Source organism: Podarcis muralis, chromosome 17, assembly GCF_964188315.1.
Source record: "Podarcis muralis chromosome 17, rPodMur119.hap1.1, whole genome shotgun sequence".
NCBI lineage: Eukaryota > Metazoa > Chordata > Lepidosauria > Squamata > Lacertidae > Podarcis > Podarcis muralis.
Genome location: NC_135671.1, coordinates 4,942,869 through 4,969,153, shown reverse-complemented (window position 1 = coordinate 4,969,153; position 26,285 = coordinate 4,942,869). Strand labels below are relative to the sequence as shown.

Here is a 26,285-nt window from a genome sequence, read left to right as displayed (position 1 = left end):
CAGCCTTGGTGGGCAAAAGTCAGTCTGGTAAATTCTTCACTAGGAAGGCTACCACTTGCAGTTTGGCAGATCATCACCCACAGTCTGTCAGAAAAGTATTTCCCAATAGGTAGAACCTCCTCTACTGTTTTCATTAAGTTCTGAGGGACAACATATACAGGCTGCAATTGGCAAGGCAGGTCAAAAAAGAAGCGAAGTTTCCCCTCCCTCAGCAAACTAGTTGCTTGCTTAAAAGCTGCCGCCACCACCACAACCTGAGATATCTGCATATCTAGATCCTTTTTAAACTTCTTTGCTGCCTGTCAGCATGGATGGAGTTTGCATAGTATATAGTAACAGACAATTAAAAAAAATCTTAATATGATAGGTCTTTGGGGAAAAAAGATTTTAAATCAAGGCTTGCTGCACATCACTGATTATTGCTGCAGTCACTTACCATAAAGCTTCTCAACTGGAAAATTCAAATGGAAATGAAGGGAAATATTAGTCCTATTCAAAATATTATTAATTAGTGTCAAGCTCTTTGACTTCCCTAGACATATTGGAGCAGCAAAAATAAAGTAAATACCACTTTCCCCCTTCCATCATCCCTATCCTCTCTGACTCCAAAACCTACAATTCAAATGAGTTCTGATAGCCTGATCCATGGAATGATGGAACTAACAGATGAGCTTTAAAGCTGAGCCACTTGAAAGCAAGGAAGTCCCATTGAACTCAGCGGCACCAATTCCTGAGCTGGCAATCTCAGCAACATTCTGTAAGTATTCTTGACATCTGGGTTAGTATTCATGTAGGTTTTACTCACAGTAAGCCCGCTGAAATGAATGAACACGGCTAACTTAGTCCTCTTAGCTTCAGTAGGTCTACTCTAGGTAAAGCGCAGCTGAATACCACCCCTGGTCTTTACGTACAGAATTACCCACTGTCTCCCATGCGTGCAGCTCAGTGGCGCACTTTAATTCCTCTCCCACTGCCTCACAGGCCTCTAACACAGAGGATCCTCCTGGAGGCTTCCCATTAGGTTGAATACTGGGGTAGGGAAATATATTCAACAGAGGGCCACATTCGTTTCTGAAGGGCCGCATGCCAGTGGTGCACAGAGCATGCGTTGCTCCAGCTTGATTTGCCTGTTCAAGGAACAGATGCAGCTGGCTCACCCGCCTAAAATGGGCAGACACACTCCTTGCCACAGCTGCCAGATTTATATAAAAATTTGCATCTGCTGATTCATATGTACAGATGCAAATTTAGAAATAATTACTGTGATTTAAGTAGAAATACAGTACATCTCACCATAGTGCAGAAGACCGGTGTTTGCCTGCTGTCCAAGTGCTGATTACTGATAGGCAACTTCAGGACCCTCTTTCCTCTCTTTTTATAGTTCTTGATATTTACACTGTAGCAGACAGTCGTTCAAACAGAGGACTCTCTCAAAGAGAGCACTGTCTTCTGACAGCCCTTCAAATCAGACAGTTGTCCTCTGCAAAATAGGACACACGGCCATCTTGAGCTATATTTAGGTATTGATTGGTCCCCAGCCCATTCACCTGGCAGTGAGTTTCAGGGATGTCATGGTTGCAAAGGCATTCTTTTAAACACTCAGTGAACAATTAGTTTTCTTGGAGGATGGTTTCAAGTTTGGAATGAGAGGTCAATGGGCCAAAGTCTCGATTCCTCTTCCCCCAAAGTGACCTGCTAGTAACTTCAGTTTCCATAGAAATTGCTTCCTCCACAGCCTTTCCCCACCCTTCTAGGTAGGCAACTTGCAGGCCCAGCAGTACCCTTCAAGCACAGTCAGTTGCTGATCCCTTGTTGTTGTTTAGTCATTCAGTCATGTCTGACTCTTCGTGACCCCATGGATCAGAGCACACCAGGCACTCCTGTCTTCCACTGCCTCCCACAGTTTGGTCAAACTCATGTTAGTAGTCCCACCATCTCATTCTCTGTCATCCCCTTCTCCTTGTGCCCTCCATCTTTCCCAACATCAGAGTCTTTTCCAGGGAGTCTTCTCTTCTCATGAAGTGGCCAAAGTATTGGAGTCTCAGCTTCAGGATCTGTCCTTCCCGTGAGCACTCAGGGCTGATTTCCTTAAGAATGGAGAGGTTTGATCTTCTTGCAGCCCATGGGACTCTCAAGAGTCTCCTCCAGCACCATAATGCAAAAGCATCAATTCTTCGGCGATCAGCCTTCTTTATGGTCCAGCTCTCACTTCCATACATCACACTGGGAAAACCATAACTTTAACTATACAGACCTTTGTCGGCAAGGTGATGTCTCTGCTTTTTAAGATCTCTACTTTATACTAATCCTATACTTTATACTTTATACTGATCCCTAGTAAAGGTAAAGGTAAAGGTACCCCTGCCCGTACGGGCCAGTCGTGTCTGACTCTAGGGTTGTGCGCCCATCTCACTTAAGAGGCCGGGGGCCAGCGCTGTCCGGAGACACTTCCGGGTCACGTGGCCAGCGTGACGAAGCTGCTCTGGCGAACCGGCACCAGAGCAGCACACAGAAACGCCGTTTACCTTCCCGCTAGAAAGCAGTACCTATTTATCTACTTAGGGGTGCTTTCAAACTGCTAGGTGGGCAGGAGCTGGGACCAAAAGACGGGAGCTCACCCCGCCGCGGGGATTCAAACCACCGACCATGCGATTGGCAAGTCCTAGGCACTGAGGTTTTACCCACAGCGCCACCTGCGTCCCATACTGATCCCTACTTTATAGTAAAGCAAAGGCTAGATGCATTTTTATTTAAAATGGGAGCAGAGTTCAGCGCTTCCATTACATTTTATAGAAATGGAAAGTCTGGATGCTGAAACCAATGCTACCATCACGTCTGGCTCCATGGGAATTGCTCACTAAAGAGTAAAATCTATGTAGTGCCATAAGACACATTCACCTCTGACTTCATGGCATGATTTTGCTCTTCAGTGAGAAAATCCCATGGAGCCAGACTTGATGGAAGTGAAGGAAGTGAAATGAGTTTTCAGGTCCAGGCTGTCCATTTGAATAAACTGTTTCAAAAGCAGAGTCCTTTCCTTCAGTCTTCCTTACTCCTGCTCCCAAGCGCTTTTTAGCTTCATTGGGAAGGGCGAAAGGGATAGATTGACGGATCATTACATTTAGAAGCAGAGTTTTCTACCATCTAATCAGCTATGAGACTGCATTTCAGTGAGCAACTTGAAATCCTTCCCAACCCAAATAATCTAGCTGTGTTAATTGCTGAGTAGGAGATACATGAAATGCAGCCAGGAGACAAGACAGCAGTAATCTGAACATCATCCAGGACAAACTGCAATTAGATGTTGTGTTCTCTGCATTCTCCCTCTCCCTCTCTTCCCAATCACTGCAATAGATAAAACTAATATCAGCTTTTAAACCAGTGGGCAGTTAGGTAATTTTAGATTCTGGACTTAATGGTCATACCATTAGATGGCAATGTTTATTGCAAACTTCCAAAATGTGGCAAGCCAGCCCAGGGCTTCACACAGTTGAATGAACAGTGCTACAGTGGAAAAAGCCCTGGGACTTTTTGCAGAACAAGAGTGAGGACAACTTTGTGTGCGAAAGCAGCGGGGTGATTGACAGGCTACTTTGACAAGTGAATAAGGAGCTCGTGCTTATTTGTGATGTTTACCTTAGAGAATGGTGATGAAGAGTTTCAATTAGAATGCCAGAAAATGAGGGAAATGACCAAGCAGAGGCTGGGTACTTAATTCTTTTTCTTTGACGAAGTTCCTCCTTCATGCTAGCAGTTTGAATGGTACAACTTTGTTGCAAGATTGTCTGCATCTCTGTGCTGGCTTACCACATTTTTGAAGTAAGTAATTAATATTATCATCTAATGGTAAAACCTTTTTGAATTCTGGTGATGGAGGAGACTCTTGAGAGTCCCACGGACTGCAAGAAGATCAAACCTATCCATTCTTAAGGAAATCAGCCCTGAGTGCTCACTGGAAGGACAGATCCTGAAGCTGAGGCTCCAAGACTTTGGCCACCTCATGAGAAGAGAAGACTCCCTGGAAAAGACCCTGATGTTGGGAAAGATGGAGGGCACAAGGAGAAGGGGACGACAGAGGACAAGATGGTTGGACAGTGTTCTCGAAGCTACCAGCATGAGTTTGACCAAACTGCAGGAGGCAGTGGAAGACAGGAGTGCCTGGCGTGCTCTGGTCCATGGGGTCACGAAGAGTCAGACATGACTAAACGACTAAACAACAACAATGGTAAAACCAGAATCTAAAAGACTATCCATTGTAGTGAGTGGAAGATGGGAGCTGGGAGTTGGAGAGAGAGAGAGAGAGAGAGAGAGAGAGAGAGAGAGAGAGAGAGAGAGAATATGACTGTGACATGTAATTGCAGTTTGTCTGGGATGATATTCAGATTACCACTGTCTTGTCTGCTGGCTCCGTTTTATGTATCTTCTAGTCAGCAATTAGCACAGCTAGATTATTTGGGTTGGAGAGGATTTCAAGTTGCACATTGAAATACAGCCTTGTAACTAATTAGATGGTAGAAAACTCAGCTTCTAAATGCAATGACCCTCCCTTCCTTATTCATCCCTTTGGTCCTTTCTGGTGAAACGAAAAGGCACTTGGAGGAGAGAGGAGGACCATAGGTAAGGTACTAACCTATAAAGTAGAACTCATTTGCAAAAGCACTTTTGTTTTCCTTGATACAATCTGCCAGAGTTACTCTCATCTACGGCTTTAGTCTAAGGCTGCAGACCTGCAATTTGCGAGCACAAGCGGCATGGAATAAAGTGGCTCTCATTGTAACCCTCTGCAGGCACCTGCTATCAGTTCATCCATCCTATTTGGCACATTCTGACATTGTGGCCCTCCAGGCACTGTGGGACTACAACTCCCATCATCCCTGATTACTGGCCATGCGGGCTAGAGCTGGGTCCAGCAGCATGTGGAGGGCATTGCTTTGGCTACTCCTGACTCTGAGCCAAAACTATACATTACCCAAAAGTAATCAGAGGTAGTAGCATTTTAGTACTAAAATTCCTGCATGTAATAGACAGTAACTGGGGAGCCAAGATAGCTGTGCAAGCTGGAGTTTTTGTTTGTTTGTTTCCCATTTTCCTTTTGCCATTGGCCTGTTTCAACTGTTGTGGGTGTTTTATATTCTAACTTTCCCCCCTTTTCTCAAGGCTGACATTTGGTGGAGAGCAGAGCAAATTTCACCCAGGAATTTCAAAACTTCAAGGTTCTTCCTGTGGTTCTGAACTGCTCATGTAGCCTCACTTGTTTTATTTATGTGTGAGATATGGGCACACAAAGTCAGCCAACTAATAGGAATCTATATTAGACCTTGATGAAGAAGAGGGGAAAAGAGGGAAAGTGGGAAGTCGTGAGAGATTGTTCTGTGGGGGACTTACTCAAATGCCAAAATTCATGTTCTGCAGACCAGTGGGTCTAGGTCCTTTATTCAGTGTGGATGTTTGTGAGGGGGTGTCTACAAGTCTATACTCACTGCTTGTCAGAGGTGAGTAACTGGATATAAATAAAGACTGTGTGGCATGTATTAAACTAGCACTTTCAGGGAGAAAAGTCTAGCATAGCCCTCTCCCTAATGTGCCAGATTACTATACTCAGCATCAAATGTGGAGTATAAGTCAGCTCCATACCATTTCTGCATTAATTTGGCTTTGCTGTTATTGTTTTTTTTAAAATCTGCATTAAAATTCTCATGTAAATATGTGTATTGACAAACTTAAAAATGTATTTTCTCTCAAAATGCAGTTTAATAAAAACACATTTCCTCACAAGACATACCGTATTTTTCGCACCATAGGACGCACTTTTTCCCTCCTAAAAAGCAAGGGAAAATGTGTGTGCGTCCTATGGAGCGAATGCAGGGGGAGGCAGGCGGGGAAAGCCCTCAAGAGCCGCACACAAGCTTCGTGCGCTCTTGCGGGCTTTTCTCCAGGAGGGAGAAGGGACTGACTGGCCGCAGCAGTCCCTTCTCCCTCCTGGGGGAAAAGCCCCCAAGAGCGGCGCCCTCTTTAAAGGCTGTGCGGCTCCTGCAGGCTTTTCTACGAGGTGGGGGAATCCCCCCACCTCCCAGAAAAGCCAGGAGAAGCCGCACAGCCCCTTTAAAGAGCGTGCGGCTTCTGCGGGAGGTGGGGGAAGCTGCAGCAGATTCCCTCCTCCCGGGCTCCCTTTGAAGCGGCAATGTGGGAGGGGAGCAGCTTACACTCGTGTAAACAGCTCCTCTCCCACTTTCCTCCTTCAAAGCAACTACGGAGGTGGGAAGGAAGGGGACCATGGATCCTCCGCTGCTCGAGGCTGCAGCGGATTCCTCCTCCGTAATTGCTTTGAAGCAGGAAAGTGGGAGGGGGGCAGTTTACACTCGTGTAAGCAGCTCCTCTCCCACTTTCCTGCTTCAAAGCAACCACGGAGGAGGGAAGGAAGGGGACCATGGATCCTCCGCTGCTCGAGGCTTCAGCGGATTCCCTCCTCCGTGATTGCTTTGAAGCAGGAAAGTGGGAGGGGGGCAGCTTACACTCTGTAAACAGCTCCTCTCCCACTTTCCTCCTTCAAAGCAACTACGGAGGTGGGAAGGAAGGGGACCATGGATCCTCCGCTGCTCGAGGCTGCAGCGGATTCCTCCTCCGTAATTGCTTTGAAGCAGGAAAGTGGGAGGGGGGCAGTTTACACTCGTGTAAGCAGCTCCTCTCCCACTTTCCTGCTTCAAAGCAACCACGGAGGAGGGAAGGAAGGGGACCATGGATCCTCCGCTGCTCGAGGCTTCAGCGGATTCCCTCCTCCGTGATTGCTTTGAAGCAGCAATGTGGGAGGGGAGCAGCTTACACTCGTGTAAGCAGCTCCTCTCCCACTTTCCTCCTTCAAAGCAACCACGGAGGAGGGAAGGAAGGGGACCATGGATCCTCCGCTGCTCGAGGCTTCAGCGGATTCCCTCCTCCGTGATTGCTTTGAAGCAGCAATGTGGGAGGGGAGCAGCTTACACTCGTGTAAGCAGCTCCTCTCCCACTTTCCTCCTTCAAAGCAACCACGGAGGAGGGAAGGAAGGGGACCATGGATCCTCCGCTGCTCACGGCTGCAGCGGATTCCTCCTCCTTGATTGCTGGGAGCTTCTCTGGGCAGGAATTCCCTCAGCTTAAGTGGGGTGGGGAAAGTGTGGCAGGGGGGTAGCTACCTAGACACTGAAGCCACATGTCTCTCAGATGAAAATTGGGAGTGGGCATTGTGTGAAGTGGCTGTGGATCTCCTGCCGCAGAACTGTAGGACTGTATAGAGTTGGGAGGGCCACCCAAGGGTCATCTAGCCCAGCCCCCTCACAATGTAGGAATCACAGCTAAAGAACGCCAGGCAGATGGTCCCCCAACCGCTGCTTAAAAGCCTCCAGTGGTGGAGACCCCAAACACCTTCCGAGGTCATAGAATTGCAGGGTTGGAAGGGAACCCCAGGAGTCATCTAGTCCAGCCCCGGTGGACAGCGGGCGCAATCCATCCCGTTGCGCAAGACTAAAGATGCTGCGCAAGGCTAAAGAAGAAGCCAAGGCAGTGAGCGGGATGGATTGCGCTTGCTGCCTTGTCTTCTTCTTTAGCTATAATATTTTTTCCTTGATTTCCCCCTCTAAAAACTTGGTGCGTCCTGTGGTCCGGTGCGTCCAATAGAGCGAAAAATACGGTATTTGAAAAGTCTGCTCACCTTATCTGGTGGGCAGTGTTGCAGCCAGACCACAGGACTTGTGGTGACCTGGTGAGGGGACCAGGGGCTTGACTGACCACCTGCCGGCGATTGGCCTGAGCCAAGTCTTGGGCGGGCTTTCCCTGGGGGCAGCGGCCAATCAGCACCGCCTGGGGTATGGTACAGAATTCTACCCCCTCAAGTCTATTCACCACATTCTGCATAATAGTTAGACTGGCTCCCCAACTGTAGGATAGTTTGAAGAACCTGCAATGAAGTTCTATAGCAGAGACTAAGTAAGAAAGGGTTCCATACTTCTAATCTGGTGTAGGCCAATTCATGTAGTTTCAGAGGTGATGAAACATTGAGGGGATGCTCATCAAATTTGCAGATGACACCAAACTGGTAGAGGTAGCTTATGAATCGAGATTCAAGATGATCTTAACGGGTAGGAGAACTGCGTCAAAACTAATAATAGTAATTTCAACAGGGACAAATGTCAGATTCTACACTGAGGCAGGAATAACCAGCTGCACTTGGCTTACACATAAAAAGGAACTAGGAGTCTTAGTAGACCACAAGCTTAACATGAGTCAACAGTGTGATGCAGCAGCAACAAAAAAGTCAATGCTCTTCCAGGCCGAATCAACAGAAGTATAGCATTGCGATCAAGGGACCAAGGCTCTATTCTGCCTTGGTTAGACCACACCTGAAGTACCATGTCTATTTCTGGGAACTGCAATTTAATAAGGATATTGACAAGTTGAAACATGCACAGAGGAGGGTGACCAAGATGATAAAGGGTCTGAAAATCAAGCCTTATGAAGAACGGTTGAGGGAGTTGGGTATGTTTAGTCTGAAAAAGAGGAAACTGAGAGGAGGTATGATAACCATCTTCAAATATCTAAAGGGCTGTCATGTGGAAGACGGAGCAAGCTTGTTTTCTCCTATTTTAGAGAGTAGGACCCAAACCAGCAGATTCAAGTTAGAAGAAAGGAGATTCCAACTCAACTCCAGGAAGAATTTTGTGACAGTAAGAGCTGTTTGACAGTGGAACAGACTTCCATGAGAGGTGGTGGACTTTCCTTCCTTGGAGGTTTTTAAGCAGAGGTTGGATGTCTATCTGTCATGGATGCTTTAGTTGAGATTCCTGCATTGCAGGGCGCTGGACTCGCTGACCCTCAGAGTACACCTGAAGGAGCATTTCCACCCCCATTGTTCAGCACAGACACTGAGGTCCAGCTCCAGAAGTGAGGTTACAGGGAACCAGGCAGAGGGCCTTCTTGGTATTGGCACCTCCCCTGTGGAACGTCCTCCCATCAGATGTCAAGGAAATAAACCACTACTTGACTTTTAGAAGACATCTGAAGGCAGCCCTGTTTAGGGAAGTTTTTAATGTCTGATATTTAATTGTATTTTTATTTGTTGGAAGCCACCAGAGTGGTTGGAGAAACCCAGCCAGATAAGTGGGGTATAAGTATATTATTATTATTATTATTATTATTATTATTATTATTATTATTATTATTCCCAGCTGTATAACTCTATGATTCTAAGATTTGGTGCCAAACGCAAACCCAGGAACACATGCAGCCCCTTCCCTGCTGCAGAGAGGATTTGTTGGGGGCGGAGATTGATGGACAAGGGGTGCTGAGCTCTCTCCCACCCACAACATTTCTCCTATACCACACCCCAGACCGTTTCTTTCTTTCCAAGGGTCCCCAGTTGAGTGTGTGCTCCCCCTGCCACTCACATCAAGTGAGGGGAAGTCTTGGAAGGGATTGTAGGAAAAAACTTTAGCTAGGGTCAGAGTCAGGGTTCCCTGTCTCTCCGCTGCAAATGATTCCCCCCCCTCTCACCCGCTGCTGCTGTTTTGTAGCACAGAAGCAGTCTCCTCATGTTTCCAGGGCCATCTTTGCCTTGAAACATCTAGTTCCTTGGACTCAATCTTCCAGATGAATGAGGCTATGGAGCAGTCTCCCGCAGCTCCCAATTTGTTCTCGCTTTTAGTGTCTGATTTGTGAGTCTGGCATGTGCAGATATCTAATCATACATTTCTGCCAGGGACGTGTACTTTCCAGGAGGAGGGAAGCTTCCATGGGATGTTCACAAGTGCTGTGTGCATTTCTCTTTTTTCATTTCAGTGGGCGAGATTGCCTGGTTCATTTTCTCTTCTCATGCCTTCCATGCGCTGTCACCACTGCCCTATAGTTCAGCAGGAAAAAAATGATTGTCTCGTAATTGCTTTTTGTCGTTCTCTATGTGGGATAAATCAAGCTGGAGCTGTCTTGGCTTCACACGGTTTTGTAAATAACATCTTAACCAAGTCCTGTTTGGATTCCCACCCAGCCTTTCCCCCCAACTCTTTTCTTTCACTTCGCAGATTTCAGTTTCGTCCCTTCACTTCGGGTTCTTGTTGGATTTTGGAATCCTACTTCTTGTCCCTAACCTAGCACAAAATTTCTGAACTTTAGCAACTGCAGGCTTGTATTTCCCCAAATATTGTGAGGGTACAGATTGTAGTAGGAGAGCTGTCCTTGGTGGTGGCCATGGGACTTAGTGACCTCTGTAGTATTTGTAAAAAATATTTGTACAGTAGTTTTTGATGTGTGCAAAAATTCATTTTGTCTCAGGTTAATTCATTTTGCAGGCAAAAAGCTAAGGACCAGAGCTGGGGTTTTGTCAATGTATGTAGTCCATATTATATGAATGAGCAACTGCCCCCACTATCCCTATACTGAATGGAATGAAAATACCATCCTGTATCAGAAGCTTAATGCTTTACTTTGGGTACGTTCATAGTACTATTCATTTCTATTCATGCACCAAGGATGGTCAGAGATGTCTTTTCACTGTGCTAAGGCGTTTATACCTTGGCTAGAAACAAATCAAGAACAGCTTAAGGACTTCAATGAGAGTGAAGCTGGTTTGAGGAAAAAACTGCCTCAACCACAGTATCTTGTAACTACGGGATATATTTGCATTTTGGATAATGTCATGTAAATAGAGATTAAAAGTCCAGCACTGGAAATGCAGCAAGTAAATGAGGATATGAACACAGTCTTAGAGGTGGCCTCTCCAATTCAGCCAAAAACAATATCATCCTTAAATTATTTATTTATTTTGACTTTGAAAATATTAAGCCCCAAATTTGCAGGAACTTCTTCCACTAAGGAACTTATAGTCCTCCATAAAACGAACTCTGTTTGATAAGAAAATATCAAAACACAAAACTCCACTTGATAAGAAAATCTCAAAATACATAATACAGTACCGCTAAATGATTGTGCAGCATAAAAAGTAGTATACCAAAATACCATATAAAACATAATAGCAGTAATGAAAACAACATTAAGGTATAAAAACAGCAGCAATAAAAACAGGCTAACAGGGGAAGGCTTGGGAGCAAATGAAAGTTTTCAGCAAATACCTACCTATATACCTACCTAATTTTATTTGTATGCACAGTTCAAACCATGCTCAAGATGGCTTACGACATGAAAAAAATACATAAGTAATACCCAACAAAAATAATCAAACAATAAATGAAACGGTAAAACATACACAACCAAACTGAACCATTTCCACATAAACCCTCCAACACACAACTCCACCAAACAATATCCCAGCCCAAGAGTATGTTCAGTAGCCTCAGCTTTTGTAGCTGGAGTCAGTCAGGGCCCCACCCTCCTCATTGATGGCATTTGCATTCACAACAGTATGTCTGATTCTGTCCTCTCTTCACCAACTCCTGGTGCAAAAAGACCAATTGCTCAGCCAAGATCACTGGCATTATTTGTTGTTTAGTCGTTTAGTCGTGTCCGACTCTTCGTGACCCCATGGACCAGAGAACGTCAGGCACTTCTGTCTTCCACTGCCTCCCGCAGTTTGGTCAGGCTCATGTTTGTAGCTTCGAGAACACTGTCCAACCATCTCGTCCTCTGTCGTCCCCTTCTCCTTGTGCCCTCCATCTTTCCCAACATCAGGGTCTTTTCCAGGGAGTCTTCTCTTCTCATGAGGTGGCCAAAGTCTTGGAGCCTCAGCTTCAGGATCTGTCCTTCCAGTGAGCACTCAGGGCTGATTTCCTTCAGAATGGAAATGGTTTGATCTTCTTGCAGTCCATGGGACTCTCAAGAGTCTCCTCCAGCACCATAATTCAAAAGCATCAATTCTTCGGCGAAAAGCCTTCTTGATGGTCCAGCTCTCACTTCCATACCTCACTACTGGGAAAACCATAGCTTTTACTATACGGACCTTTGTTGGCAAGGTGATGTCTCTACTTTTTAAGATGCTGCTAGCATTATTACAGCGGCTTTTAACTGAGTCAGGATGGAGCCCACTGCTGTGACTGATAAACACTCATGTGATCCTGGCCCACATCCTCCATTTGAATGGACAATTCTGAGAACATCATAATTGATTGCTACAGAGAAGAGATTTAAGGGCTCCTTCCTGTGGTACAAGTTTAAGGCATAGATGTCTGATGGATAATATTCCATATGACTCTTTCGTCGAGAGAGAGACACTCTGAGACTTCATAGCAGCTTTTTAGTTCATGGATGTGTTTCAGTGCTAATTATACTTATTAACCACTCTGACAGGGTCATTCAGATTTAAAGAGCAAAGTAGAAAGAGGCCTTTGGGGAAAACGATGTTGAAATCCATGTACGAGAGCATCGTTGCTTACAAGCTGGAAGTGAACTTCTTTCGTGACTACCTGCTGAAAACTTTCTCCGTTTTCCCTCTGGATTTTTCGTGCTATTGTAACTCTTGCTCCCTGCAATGAAAACAAAGAAACAAACAATCATGCTAAGGTGTTAAAATATATTGGTTGTCATACTTACCTGCATGGATTCCCATTCATATACAGTGGTACCTCGCAAGACGAATGCCTCGCAAGACAAAAAACTCACGAGACGAAAGGGTTTTTTGTTTTTTGAGCTGCTTCGCAAGACGATTTTCCCTATGGGCTTGCTTCGCAAGACGGAAACGTCTTGCAAGTTTGTTTCCTTTTTCTTAACACCGTTAATACAGTTGCGACTTGACTTCGAGGAGCAACTCATAGAACGCGGTGTGGTAGCCTTTTTTTGAGGTTTTTAAAGACTTTGGTGATTTTTGAAGCTTTTCCAAAACTTTCCCGACACCGTGCTTCGCAAGATGAAAAAAATTGCAAGACGACAAAACTCGCGGAACGAATTGATTTCGTCTTGTGAGGCACCACTGTACGGTGGTACCTCAGGTTACAGATGCTTTAGGTTACAGACTCCTCTAAACCAGAAATAGTGCTTCAAGTTAAGATCTTTGCTTCAGGATAAGAACAGAAATCGTGCTCCGGTGGCACGGCGGCAGCAGGAGGCCCCATTAGCTAAAGTGTTGCTTCAGGTTAAGAACAGTTTCAGGTCCGAATCCCAGGCCATCATACCTGGCAGGAGAGACACATCAAGGAAGGTGTATAATGTAGGCTGGTGAGGGATATGGCCTGTGGGAAGAGGGTGTGACTGGGGAAGGAGTGTGGTCTGGGAAGAGTCCCAAGAGCCAGATAGATAGGCCTGGAGGGCCACCTTTGGCTCTTGGACTGGAGGTTCCCTATGCCTGCCCTAGACCGATTGGGAGAATACCACTGGATTTTCTGGTGGTGGTCTGTAAAGTGAGCTTCCCTTTGTTTTGCAAAGGCAGAACCAGCCACTACAAGTAGCACACAACATTTAGCGCTGCTGGAAACCACAGCCCTGCCTCTCTTTCTCTCCCTCTCCCCTGTAACCTCCAGTAAGCAAAGCTGAGTGACATGACACCGCTGCAGTTCAGGTTTCCACGCCTCTGAAAAGAAATGTAGAATGGAGGTGGGAAAATGTTTGGTACAATGGCATCACCGTTGGGGATGTCTGGTCCCAAGACGTTTGGTTGCAGAATGAAAGATTGGTCTTCTTTGATGCAGAAGGTGGTTGTGGTGGAATTGTCGGGACGGGTAGATCTGTTAATGTTGGCTTCTCTCTGTTTCCACTTTTCCGCTCCATGGGCCACATTTCTGCAGCTATTTGTGACTTTTAAAAAGTCATCCTGCATATTCATAACCATTTCCATTACAGCTTGCTTTGTAGAATGTATCCCTTACCCTAGAAGTTGCCAGAGATCCAAGATCCAAACACGATTCTCTTTTGGGTGGGTGAAGATCTCCATTCATACATGGGTAAACAGCCAATGATCATAATTTACATGTGATCAGCTTCCAGGGGGAGAACTGTCAGGAAAGCCAATTTGGATGGGAAATCACAGCTTTTGAACCTGTTGGAGACATAGCTATCAACCTTCCCTTTTTTTGCGGGAAATTCCCTTATTTCAGTGCCATTTCCCGCTGCTTCCCGCTGCTATCCTGGATTGTTAGATATCCCGTAGACTGTCTCCAGGACAGGTGAGGCTGCTGATCCCTTATTTTCAAATCTGAAAGTTGACAGCTATGGTTGGAGATGGCTGGGGTGAGCCAGGGGCTGATCTCTTACCCAAAGCATGCAGGGAAGGAGTCCTAATACAAACAAGCAAATGGCCCCTGTCGTATTTTGACATTTCTCTTCTTACTGAAATATTTCTTGGTTCTGCTTATCTACCACGTTGTCCACTCTTTTTCACACCTCCCCCTCTTTTCCACACCTCCCTTCCCATCACATTTTCTTCTCAGAGGATGCTCGTAGATTCATGCGAACCTTCCTAAGGGTCATTGACATGAAGCAAAGCCCTTGTTAACGGGGTCTTTCAAATTCCAGCATTGATTAATTCTGCCTCTAATGAAGAAATCAAGCCCAACCATTTGTTTTCTTCATCTGCGAGTTACGTCATGTCATTAACCTAGATTCCAAGCTGTTTCAGGAAGGGCCTCAAGGTACTTGGCAAAATAAATAATAAATTCAGTGAGGCAATAATTAATGCGGCCAGAAAAAAAAGTCTCCGATAAAACTCAGCTATTTTCCTTTTCGTTCTGAAGCTAACAGTAATTAATGCGCAAGAGCACTATCCTACCCAGCACAGGCATGATTTAATAATGCTGTCTTCTCCCATGGTCCCCCCCCCCTCCAAGCTGCAGAATATGTCAGTTGTACATTCCAGAAGCCCCATATGCCGGACAGCTAAAGGTGTGTTGCAGTTTGAAAGCTGAATCAAAGCACCAATCATTAGCAAAGAGGCATGGCGTCAGCAGCTGGGCAAACAGGGCACTTCCTGTAGCCCAAACTGAAGCCCAGCTGTTTCCTAGGCACAGATTAGCCCTTCTTTAGTGTGTGGTTGGCATCTGCCTGTCTCCTGTGACAATGGAGGAGTGTGCTTTGGGGGTGAGGTCAAGCTATTGGAAGGTTGCAGTGCCTGTTCTGGCTGTAGAGACCAATGTGGGAGAGACATGTTTTGTTGCAGGCGGGGCAGATGAAGGTGTTCAGTTATGCTGCTGCAGGTACACCATGGTTTTTCTTCTCTCTGTGTTCCTCCCAGCTGTCATTTCTCCTCTGGTCACTGCTATGGACCTGACTTATTCCTCTCCCCCCCCCCCCCGACACTGAGGTTATCTGCAAGAGAGTCCCACATGGCCTGGTTGAAGTTGTCAGCCCCCATGTCACATTTGCAGGCATCTTTGTAACACAGAATTCGTATACCAACAGGCCTGGTGTCTGAGGCCATCTCCCCGTAGAGCAGGCATAGGCAAACTCGGCCCTCCAGGTGTTTTGGGACTACAACTCCCATCATCCCTAGCTAACAGGACCAGTGGTCAGGGATGATGGGAGTTGTAGTCCCAAAACATCTGGAGGGCCGAGTTTGCCCATGCCTGCCATAGAGCACATAAAAAATGGGGGGCCCCCAGCACCCCAGATGGTGCCCTTGAATCCATCACAAATGCACTGTGATCGTGCCAATGATATGTTGCAGAAGGACATACTCGTGCATGTTTCACTTCTGCCTTGACATCCTCACATTGCACTTGCCTCTTGCGCTTACCCATTGCTCTCTCAAGGGATGTAGCATAAACTGTCACCTAATTATCACTGTTTAATGAACACAGAAAATATATATATATATATATATATATATATATATATATATATATATATAAAATGTGTATATATATATATATATTTCACCTTAACATTTTGGGAACAATTTGCACGTTTCAATCCTGGGAGAGAATAGATTTCCCAGCACAACTGGAGCACTACTAGTTACAGGGAGACACAAATACATCTCAACATTTACTTATGCTGTGGCTGCCTCCGAGCCAAATGACACCCTCTCCTGTTATATATACATGGAATGGAACACAGATATTTTCTCCCCACCAAACAGCATAGGCAATGCAGAGAACAACTAGGAATGAAAATAAACGTATGAGTAGTCAGCCAGAGTGCCATCAGAGAGGTGCTATTTAGTGGTTTTGCTGCCAGTCATTTTGAACCTCAAAATCATACTCCTCAAGGTGCATCTTCATCAATAATAATAATAATAATAATAATAATAATAATAATAATAATAATAATTTATTATTTATACCCCGCCCATCTGGGTGGGTTTTCCCAGCCACTCTGGGCGGCTTCCAACCGAATATTAAAAACAGTACAGCATCAAACATTAAAAACTTCCCTAAAGAGGGCTGCCTTCAGATGACTTTTAAAAGTAAAATAGTTGTTTATTGCTTTGACATCTGCTGGGAGGGCGTTCCACAGGGCAGGCGGCACTACTGAGAAGGCCCTCTGCCTGGTTCCCTGTAACCTTACTTCTCGCAATGGGGGAACCGCCAGAAGGCCCTCGGCGCTGGATCTCAGTGTCCGGGCTGAACGATGGGGGTGGAGACGCTCCTTCAGGTATACAGGACTGAGGCCGATTAGGGCTTTAAAGGTCAGCACCAACACTTTGAATTGTGCTTCGGAAACGTACTGGGAGCCAATGCAGATCTCTCAGAACCGGTGTTATGTGGTCCCGGCAGCCACTCCCAGTCACCAGTCTAGCTGCCGCATTCTGGATTAGCTGTAGTTTCCGAGTCACCTTCAAAGGTAGCCCCACGTAGAGCGCATTGCAGTAGTCCAAGCGGGAGATAACTAGAGCATGCACCACTCTGGCGAGACAGTCCGCGGGCAGATAGGGTCTCATCCTGCGTTTCAGATGGAGCTGCCCTGGACACAGAATTAACCTGCGCCTCCATGGACAGCTGTGAGTCCAAAATGACTCCCAGGCTGCGCACCTGGTCCTTCAGGGGCACAGTTACCCCATTCAGGACCAGGGAATCCCCCACCCCCGCCCACCCCCTGTCCCCCAAAAACAGTACTTCAGTCTTGTCAGGATTCAACCTCAATCTGTTAGCCGCCATCCATCCTCCAACCGCCTCCAGACACTCATTATCCATGATAATGTCAGGGACTAGCTAGATGAGGAGGAGTGGTGGAAGCCACCTGACTAGCAGCCCTCCCAGGGAAAGCACAGAGGAAGAGGTTTTAGGTCCTATATCCTAGCTGTCTATATCCTAGACAGCATCTTAAAAAGCAGAGACATCACCTTGCCAACAAAGGTTCGTATAGTAAAAGCTATGGTTTTCCCAGTAGTGATGTGTGGAAGTGAGAGCTGGACCATAAAGAAGGCTGATCACCGAAGAATTGATGCTTTTGAATTATGGTGCTGGAGGAGACTCTTGAGAGTCCCATGGACTGCAAGAAGATCAAACCTCTCCATTCTTAAGGAAATCAGCCCTGAGTGCTCACTGGAAGGACAGATCCTGAAGCTGAGACTCCAATACTTTGGCCACCTCATGAGAAGAGAAGACTCCCTGGAAAAGACCCTGAAGTTGGGAAAGATGGAGGGCACAAGGAGAAGGGAACGACGGAGGACGAGATGGTGGGACAGTGTTCTTGAAGCTACCAGCATGAGTTTGACTAAACTGTGGGAGGCAGTGGAAGACAGGAGTGCCTGGCGTGCTCTGGTCCAGGGGGTCACGAAGGGTTGGACACGACTAAACGACTAAACAGGGGACGCGGGTGGCGCTGTGGGTAAAACCTCAGCGCCTAGGACTTGCCGATCGCATGGTCGGCGGTTTGAATCCCCGCGTCGGGGTGCGCTCCCGTCGTTCGGTCCCAGCGCCTGCCCACCTAGCAGTTCGAAAGCACCCTCGGGTGCAAGTAGATAAATAGGGACCGCTTACCAGTGGGAAGGTAAACCGTGTTTCGTGTGCTGCGCTGGCTCACCAGATGCAGCTTGTCATGCTGGCCACGTGACCCGGAAGTGTCTGCGGACAGCTCTGGCTCCCGGCCTATAGAGTGAGATGAGCGCACAACCCTAGAGTCTGGCAAGACTGGCTCGTACGGGCAAGGGTACCTTTACCTTTACCTTTTAAACGACTAAACAACAACAACAAATCCTAGTGTTGGGAAACTGGCCGCAGCCCAAATGAGGGGATGAACTGGGAAGTACTGGAGGCAGGGAGCTTGAGAGATAGTGAAGAGGAGGACACAGGCAGGTGGCCCAACACAGGGCAGGGACAGCAGTCAGACTTGGCAGTTCTACCACAGAGCCACTCTGACAGCTTCTACACCACCTTCTCCCAGAACGAGGCGTTATTGCATGCTGCCAAGCAGAGAGCCAGGCTGACACAGAGATGCTCCCTTGGAGCTCATTGTAGACCAAGAGAGGGGCCTGTCACACGTCTTAAGCATATCCGTGCCATGGTGCAAATATCTCTCTGGTGCCCCCCCCCTTCCCAGAGTTGTCAACCTTTTTTAAGGGGGAGGGGACCTCGGTCCAGCTCGTTTACATCGCATGGTCCGACGCACCCTCAGCGCTGCATGTAAGTAAGAAGCACCTGAATCGCAGCCCAGATGGCCTCCCGTGAAGCTTCTCTCTAAGCGCCCGGCACCTGTTACCTGCCCCCGTCCAGCCAGAGAGGGGCACCCCGCGCCCACCCCTGATCGTGCCCATCAGGCACCCAGGCAGCCCTGGCAGGAGGGGACGCGCTCTCTGATGGGTGGCTGAGAGGAGAGGAGTGGGCTGCCCCAGAGCGGGGAAGGGAGCGCGCCCTGACTCTCCTTCCCGGACACTCAGCCTGTGGCACCCTCCAAAATCTGGTGCCCTGGCGCCCAGCGCCACTAATGTCTATGGGTATGACGCCCCTGCTGACACAGAGAGCTAGGGAGTGAAGGGGGAGCTACAAGCCAGTCCGGACAACTGCTTCATCAAGACAGGAGCAACCTTTAGAAGTCTCCATGTGTTCTTTGTCCTGTTTTCCTTAACAAAGACACTAACTGTAAATCTTTCACTCTCTTTCTCTGATACAGGAACGACCTGTTTTCTTTGTCAGATAATGACCTCCAGTTACCGTTGGACTCGCTCTCATCAACCTGGCCAATGATCAGGAATGATGGGAGCTTTGTCCCAATAATATCTGGTGGGTCACAGAACCCCCAACCCCACCTCTGTGATAAAGGAACAATGCAAGGGATAATGATGATGATGATGATGATGATGATGATGATGATGATGATAATAATAATAATAATAGGACAGTGGTACCTCAGGTTACAGATGCTTCAGGTTACAGACTCTGCTAACCCAGAAATATTACCTCAGGTTAAGAACTTTGCTTCAGGATGAGAACAGAAATCGTGCTCCGGTGGTGCAGTGGCAGCAGGAGGCCCCATTAGCTAAAGTGGTACCTCAGGTTAAGAACAGTTTCAGGTTAAGGACGGAACTCCAGAATGAATTAAGTTCTTAACCTCAGGTACCACTATAGTAGTAGTAGTAGTAGAAATAGAAGTAGTAGTAGTAGTAGTAATAGTAATAGTAGTAGTACAATTTGATCCAAACTGTTCAGATCATAGCTGCCAACTTTCCCCTTTTCTTGCAAGGAATCCTATTCGGAATAAGGGAATTTCCCTTTAAAAAGGGGGAAAGTTGACAGCTATTGTTCTGATCCACATCCCTCCGACTAATCGGAACTTTGCCAAGTTAGCAGTGATTGAAGCAGCTGTATGGCCTGGTCCCAGAGGAAGCAGGCAGCAGTGAAGAAGAGTTGACTCCAGTGAGCCCCCCTCCCAAAAACAACAAAAAATGAATCCAGCACTCACTGTACAAGCTAAGAAGCGGTGGGTTCTTTATTCCGTCTGATTAAATAGCTTACCTACCCATCAGAAATGGCTCATCTGCAACACAGAGCTGCAACACTAGCTGCCCAGCAGTGGTTTTGCCACAGCTTACCAGGAAGGTAGAGGTAGAGCAAGTTCTAAAGGGAGGTCAGGACTGTGGAAGTGTATTAGTGGAGCCAGTCAAGTTGGATTTGCTCCACTAATGTACTTCCACATTCCTGACCTCCCTGCCACCTCCGTTTGCCCTCCAGGTAAGCCCTCAGTGGCACAATTGCCAGAAAGCTAACACTGGTGCGCCACCCCACTGGCTGAACCGCTTCTGTTGCCCAGTGCATCCCTGGCACACCATGTGGGTGGAGACAGCTGCCTCTTCTGGACGGCTGGCACATTATTTCGCAGTTGTCTGAAATGCTGCGAGATAAGGCAGGAAATGACAGCTTGCCTTCTTGTAAAATTAGGAATGTGCAAATCTATATCTGTGTCTGTATCAATAGCCCTAGTGGAGAAAGAGCCTGATTAAGATGGGCATGTGAGAGTCTGAGCAGTTAGTCACCATGATCTTCCTTTCTCTGATCATTCCTGCCAGAAAACGCTTAATAATCCAGATGTTCATAAATATTCAGATGAGCAGGGAGGGGGAGAGTTTGCAGATGCAAAATAAGTAAGCTTTATTACTCAGGATATTTGTAAATTCCTTTCCCCCCCCTCCTTGTCCCAGTGCCATGAATGTCCTAGTTTGCCTTCTTTCTCTACATAACAGCAATGGCTGAATTTTCAAGGAAAGCAAGTGTTAGGACACGGTTCCTGGCATGTAGCCATTTGCAAAGCAAGGCCTCTTATGTGAGACTTAAAAAAAAGTTCCCCATGTTAGTTCCTCAGCTTCGTTTCAGTTTTCACAATAGTTTCACACTTGGTGGTATTTAACTAAGCTTTGCCGAGAGTAGACCCATTGAAATTAACATAGTGACGTAGTTGTTTGAAACTGTTTTTAATATTGTGTTTTGATGTTGTGACCTGCCCTGGGACATTAGTGTGAAGGGCGGGTAATAAATAAATTTTAAAAATTCATCCATTAATTTCAAAAATTCATCCATTAATTTCAATTTTACTCTGCTCTGAGTAAAACTTAATTGAACACCACCTCTTGAAACGAATGTGAAGCCCATGTGGAAACATTAGTTTTCTGAGGCAATTACACATCTGTGCCGATGATGAGTGGCAGTTGAATGTGTCAACAGAAAACATGTTAGATGAAGTGATACGAAATTCTTAGGCCTTCTACCTTTGATGACCAATTCACCCGTTATCACTAGGTGTTGCAGTCATCATGTGAGGTACATATGTGTGTTGCAGCCAAACCTATGTAGTGATGGGTGGCGACAAACTGGACCCCCACACATAGCAAGCAGGATGACACCTCAACACCTGGTGTTCCTGGTATATCAATCTCCAGGATCTGGACTTGTGTTCTGTTGTCAGGGACTGTGCAGAGGAGGGCTACACTGAGGAGGAATGGTGAGAGCCACCCACTCCTCCTGATCACGAATCTTCCCAGGAACAGGAGGACAGTATAGATTTGGAACAGTGGTTTGCAGAGGGGCATAGTTCAGAAGGCAGAAGTTGGGAAATACTGGATGGAGAACAGCTAGGAGAAGAAGAAATAGAAAAAGAAAGCTCAGATTACAAGACGTAGGAGTGACGTAGACTAATAGGGATGGAGGGGGAAGCCTTAATTGGGAGCACCGCCATTTCTAGGGACACGTGTTCTTTTGTCTATCACTGTGATTATTAAAGAATCTTTTTCCCCCAATTTTTTTTATTGATTTTCCACATTTAAAACAAGTATGACATAAAAACACACAATAGAAAACACATTACAATACTAAAAACAAAAACAAAAATATAAACACATATTACTTGTAAAACCGAATTTATCTTTCATTGTTAACTGACTTCCTCAAATCCCCCCTCACTGAATTTCACTGTATCACCTTGTAACAGCTCTCCAAAATTATCTTTCTAATAAAATTAACTCCTTCAATTTACTATCTTCTTTTCTTTTTTTAATATTTTAAATCCATATTTCTTTACAAATCATTCTTGTTTTAATCCTAAGATTATTTGGTACTTTCATGTGACTTCTAATTATCTTACATCACAATATTTGGCTAAATAGTCTTTAAATTTCTTCCAATCTTCTTGATACTCCTCTTCTTTCTGATAGCGGATTCTTCCAGTCAGGTTAGCTAGCTCCAAAAAGTCCAACATCTTCATCTGCCATTCTTCTACTGCTGGTATTTCTTGAGATTTCCAATTTTTAGCTAATAGCAGTCTTGCCACTGTAGTGGCATACAAAAACAATCTAACATCTTTTTTTGGCAATTCCAATCCCATTATTCCAAGTAGAAAGGATTCTGGTTTCTTAACAAATGTATTTTTCAACATTTTTTTCAACTCATTATAAATCTTTTCCCAGAAGTCTTTCACATTAGGACATGTCCACCACATATGATAAAAGGTACCTTCTTTTTCTTTGCACTTCCAACATAAATTATCATTAGTATGGTAAAAAAGGTAAAGTTACCCCTGCCCGTACGGGCCAGTCTTGCCAGACTCTAGGGTTGTGCGCTCATCTCACTCTATAGGCCGGGAGCCAGCGCTGTCCGCAGACACTTCCGGGTCACGTGGCCAGCGTGACAAGCTGCATCTGGCGAGCCAGCGCAGCACACGGAACGCCGTTTACCATTAGTATGGTAGGTCTTTGCTAATTTTACCGGGGTTAAGTACCATCTATACATCATTTTCATAATGTTTTCTTTTAATACAGTACATGCAGTGAACTTAACCCCTTTCTTCCACAACCTTTCCCAATCTTCCAACATTATATTGTGTCCAACATTTCTTGCCCAATCCATCATTATGGATTTAACTTGTTCATCCTTTGTATTATACATTTTAGGTAAGTTTTTAACATTAGTATCTAACAACTCCGTTTCCAATTTGGATTTTTCCATTGCAAAACCATTTTTCTTATCAAGCTTATGCAACTGATTGAACTGATAATCTTGTAACCATCCATCTAGTTTATCTTTGATTTGATCAAATGGTCTTAATTTAAATCCTTCATTTTGTGATTATTAAAGAATCTAACTGGCAAGATGTTCCTTTCATTTGATCTTCTTTTTTACTGCCACGGGGGAGGAAGCCAATTCCCTGAAGCCTGACATTGGTAGACAGGGCCAATATCTTTTGCCCACTTTCTTTCAGGTCCTTCCTCCAGCAGCAGGACTTCCCCGCCCCAACCTGGCCACAGTGATCCATGCGACGGTCATCTCCAGGCTTGACTACTGTAATTCACTCTACGTGGGGCTGCCCTTGAAGCTGTCCCAGAAACTCCAGCGGGTGCAGAATGCTGCAGCGAGGCTCCTCACAGGGTCTCTGTCATGGGAGCATATTCACCCAGTGCTTTTCAAACTGCACTGGCTCCCGGTGGAGTACAGGGTCAGATTTAAGGTGCTGCTTTTGACCTTTAAAGCCCTTCACGGCCTCGGACCCTCGGACCTACAGGACCGCCTCTCCTGGTATGCCCCACGGAGAGCCTCAAGGTCCATAAATAGCAACACCCTAGTGGTCCCGGACCCTAAGGAAGTTAGATTGGCTTCAACCAGAGCCAGGGCCTTTTCAACTCTGGCTCCAGCCTGGTGGAACGCTCTGCCTCATAAGACCACCTTATTATTATTATTATTATTATTATTATTATTATTATTATTATTATTAGCGTAACCTCCCAGTTTCCCTACCAGATAGTTGGATGGTGCTTTGTATGCCTCCTCCTGGCAATTCCTGCAGCCAAGCCAGGACCTCCACAGACACTGCCCAGGCTTGCATCCCAGAAAGGCCACTTTGGTGCTGCAAACACAGCGGTTTGACTTCACCCCCGGAGGCACACTCCACTGTCTCTCGAGACAGATGGATGCCAACAGAGAACACATAGGCATGGTCTGGATTCTGGTAGAGCCACCCCTGATCTAAGTAGTTCAAACTGACCCAGAGGTCCTAAATTTACTCCCATTCTACCCCTCCTCCCCCCAAAAATTCTGGATTTCTAGAGGAAGAGTTTGGATTTGATATTCCGCTTTATCACTACCCAAAGGAGTTTCAAAGCAGCCAACATTCTCCTTTCCCTTCCTCCCCCACAACAAACACTCTGTGAAGTGAGTGAGGCTGAGAGACTTCAGAGAAGTGTGACTGGCCCAAGGTCACCCAGCAGCTGCAGGTGGAGGAGCAGGGAAGCGAACCTGGTTCACCAGATTACGAGTCCACCGCTCTTAACCACTGCACCACACTGGCTCTCACACTGGATTTCTAGCTTTAAAAAATGGATTTGGAAGGGTATTTCAAGAATGCCGAGCATTGTTACAATTTCCACAGGAGAAAGCCACTGGACAATCTGGGAAGTGTGGTGCAGAGGGCAGTCAATTAACTCAATTAGCCAAAAATCCAATGCTCATGTTCTAGAGTTGGTAATTTAAAGTGATGCCTTTCTCAGTAACTTTCCACAATTGCCAACAGCTGCGTGGCTGCAATGTCTGTACTCAACGGCAATTCACATGCTTTTAAAAATGCTGAGGCATTATCAAAACCCATTTTTCCAAACACCAACAGGAACAGCAAACAAAATACAATTTCTGCCCAACTTTTTTGGAAACCGCTACACATCCTCTGAGCTCCTGCAGCTGATGGCTTGTGAGATAGCATTGACATGCAATTATGAAATGGAGCATCTTCCAGAGAACCAAATAATAGCTTGTTGGATGTGAACTAGCCTGTTAGACCTTCTCTCTGAATATCCGAACTAAAAATACACCTGCAAATTCACATAAGGTGAATTAAATTGATGAAAACAATGCCATTGGCCACATATAAGGGGTACATGCACTAAATAATAATAATAATAATAATAATAATAATAATAATAATAATAATAATATAGGCAAGCATTGCCCTGAACAGAATTTCCGATTCTATTGTTTTAAATGCTTTCTTTGTATATTTTAAATAAGGGATGTTTTAAGGCCCCGAGGGATTTGTTATTGTGTCTTTTAAATATGTAGTCATTTTATACTTGTAAACCACTTAGAATTTTTTTTGGCATATATGTAAGAAGTACATAAGTAAGTAATTTTGATACAACAACTTAAGATATGGAATAGCAAAGAAGAGGGCTGCTCTTTTTATCCTGAAACAATAATCACCACACAGACAAAATGCTTGCATAAACTCTGTGATCCAACTACTTCTGTCAATCTGGAAAAATGCTGCCCATCTGCCCCCCAACCCATCTCCTTAAGGTATTTGCAAGTCTTACTGAATCTGTCTGGGTGTGCCTCAAAATTTCTCAAATGGTTCTTTGTGCAAATTTACTCTGAATTTCAGTCAAGGCAATTTTTCTCTAACAGGTGTCCCATCTTCAGAACCTAAGGTACACTTTAGGCCATAGGCAGCCAACATCCCTGACCACTGGTCTTGCTGACTGGCATTCAACAGAGAGCTCCTTTGAAGACACTCCGATCAGAGGATCAAAGAGGCTAATGGTGAGCCCCTTTGATGTTGTCCATTTGCAATCATGGCTTGTATGCAAACTGAGCCTGCAAGTGGACATTTTCCCTCTTGCATACAGATTTGCAGAGGAAAAAATGTCCATTTGAAGCTGCAGTTTGAATCCAAACCAGGTCTCCAAATGGACAAAGCTGGGTTCCCTGTCAGCACCCATCAGCTGATCAGCACTGACAGCAATCCCCTTGGAAGGCACACCGTCACAGCCAATCAGCAAGCCCCTTTGAACTAGCCACCTGAGATTTTAACGATGTCAGATGATTGACAGGTGGGCAGCCCCACTCACCTGTCAACGTTGCCTATAGGGAGGTGGAGGTGGTCGGGATCCATCTCAGCAGTCAGATCCAGGTCCTCACCACTGAGATGACAACTCAGGGTCCGAATTTGATGGAGAAGAGCTTACGGGATGAGTGGTGCTGGATGTGCAATGCATCAGCAACATCTCAGCTTCTCATCAGCCATCACACCATGCCTAAGTCTCTATGCACGTCTGCACCAGCTGTTGATACGTACCTCAAGCTGATGGTGCTGTCTGTAAGGACTCCGATTTCTGAGTTTCATCTCAGGAGAGATGGCACCTCAGTGAAGTGTTACTAGCTTTACTACAAAGCTGCTCAAGGCACAGGAACAATCACCAAAAAGATGATGGCTGCTTTTAAGGTCTTCCTTGAAATAGTAGCGGCACCCACTCTTGAGTAGGAATGCCAGTTCTCCTATTTGTGGTGGAAATAGACTCACAGCAAAGACCACTAGTCTAACAATCAGTACAATATGCCCCATGATTTTTTGAAAAGTCTTTTATAATCTGTCACCCATACTGGGTAAAAACTCCATCATATCCCAGCAGACAGGAAGCCTAACTTTGAAGATACTCCCTTTGATATTTGTTTGGAACTTCTTTTTATTTCCCA

The 26,285-nt window shown here is 45.7% G+C and overlaps 1 protein-coding gene and 1 long non-coding RNA gene across 3 annotated transcripts in view; one reads left to right on the top strand and one right to left on the bottom strand.

Moving 5' to 3' along the window:
- LOC144325946 (uncharacterized) overlaps positions 1 to 6,503 on the bottom strand; it is a 351,581-nt gene extending 345,078 nt beyond the window's left edge. The window contains exon 1 of the long non-coding RNA XR_013391115.1: positions 5,779 to 6,503. This is a non-coding gene — a long non-coding RNA (uncharacterized LOC144325946). The remainder of the gene's footprint in view (positions 1 to 5,778) is intronic.
- The window catches only part of CPLX1 (complexin 1), a 149,310-nt gene that overhangs the window by 108,687 nt on the left and 14,338 nt on the right, over positions 1 to 26,285 (top strand). The gene's annotated exons all lie outside the window — the stretch shown is intronic.